The sequence below is a fragment of the Miscanthus floridulus genome, chromosome 19 (genome assembly GCF_019320115.1).
Source record: "Miscanthus floridulus cultivar M001 chromosome 19, ASM1932011v1, whole genome shotgun sequence".
NCBI classification, from domain to species: domain Eukaryota; kingdom Viridiplantae; phylum Streptophyta; class Magnoliopsida; order Poales; family Poaceae; genus Miscanthus; species Miscanthus floridulus.
Window position 1 is genome coordinate 98,165,035 of NC_089598.1, and position 1,905 is coordinate 98,166,939.

Below are 1,905 nucleotides of genomic sequence, written 5' to 3' on the forward strand. Positions count from 1 at the left end.
TTGGCGTTGGTCTAGCAGCTGGCCACCCCCGTGCCCTAGCTGGCCCTGTCGCACTGGCCCTCCGACTTGCTGGACGACGACGCAGCTGGCCGCTCGTGCGCTAGCTAGCTTGCGTGGTGGCATGGCATGCCTAGCCTCGCATTACAGCCCGTCCGCTCAAACAGCGACAACGTGGCTACCCGGCGCAACCGTTGCGTGCTCACGTGGCGGTGTGGCTGCAGTGGCTTAGGCGCCCGGGCGCTCACTCGCGTGGTGGTGGTGTGGGTGGCCTGACACGGCTGCCAACCCATTGACCGGGCTCCTGTAGGGGCTGTTTTGAGACAGTTCCGTGTGGGCTAGGCGCGGAGGCGGTGGCGGCAGCGTCACCTGCTCACGCGTCCACGACGTGTTTGACGAAATGAAGGGTGAATAGTCGCTTTAGATGGACAAATCAGCAGGCCATGTCAGCATGAGAAGCCCACATTGAGGGATGTGGGCCTAAGTGAGACGACATATAAAGTTTATGGACCCAAAAAGGCACTTTAAAAGTTGATGGATGTAATTGAAACCTCCTTACAAGTTGATGGATCTCTGGTGCATTTAACTCTCTTTTTTATGTTCACATGGTATACATGTCATGTTCTGTGATGTTTCAGAATGTTCACATTATATAAATAAGATGTTTCACGATTATCTTTGAGTATCCACATAGTATCCGTGAAATGTTCTATGGTATATTGAGGTTGTTTAAGTAGTTTCTATTTCTATATGATGTTCTTTGGTGTTTTAGTTTTTTTTTTCTTTTCTTATATTTTATCTATTACTTTTGAGTACTATCTTTTTTTATTTGTTTTATTTCTTACATATATTTTTCTGTATTCCATAAGATGTCACGTGGTATATTTTTCAATAAAATGATATTCTTGTTTGACGTGATTTTGTACAAAATATTTAAAATAAATGTGACTATATGTAACGTGTTTATATGTGCATGAGCTCGTATTATATATATACTACTAAAGAAGAATGCATGCATCTTCACGCGTGCTAATTAATAAATATATAAGAGAACGAAGGAAGCTAATAATTAGCTTGGTTCATCATGCCGGACAGCTTATATATATATGACGTCCATGTATTTTTCCCTAAAATTACATACTCGACGTATACGTGAGTCGAGTATACGGTTCAAAGTCTTCACTCAATGATATAGCTTGCTTATATATATACAAAGATCATAAGCTAGTTGGTTTATTAGCCGTCAATATCATTTGTGCTAGCAAAGAAAAGAAAACAGAAACTATGTACGTGCGTACACGTACTTGTGAAAATGAAGAAAAGACGCAAGCTAGCATGTGCATGGGGCCGTTGTTCACGTACAGAGCCCATGTATCTTGTGACCCAGCCTCGCCATGTATTGCTCGGGAATGTTCAGAAGCTAGCCATCGAGCACGTACGCGATACGCGCGGATCGTTGGCAGCTCAAACGGTGCACTAAACAAACGGCCCGCGCGCTAGCTATCGAAACAGTCTGCCCACGCGCGCGTCGCGAGTGGCGCGAAAGATAATTTCCCGGCCGGCGCGAGCTTAGGGTCCAAACAGCCGGACTCTAGCAGCCCCCCGTCAGCTCTCCCCCATCTCTACTGGTGGTCACTGCTAGTGGCGCCCACGTGTCAGCCCTGTGCTGTGCATTGTTCATCTTCTTCGTTGGGCATGGCCATGGCCGGTTCCTGCAGGGGCCTACGGCCGGCCAGTGGAGAGAGAAAGGGCGGCCTAGGCGGGCACGCCGGGTCCGAGCGCGTCGGCAAGGGCGAGCTCGTGGCTGCCGAGTGCCTCGAGCGCCCGGGCTCGGCGGAGGAGAGCGCGAGGGAAGCGCGGCCGTCTCCAAGGATGCGACCATGGATGATGCGTCGGTGCCACGCGCTC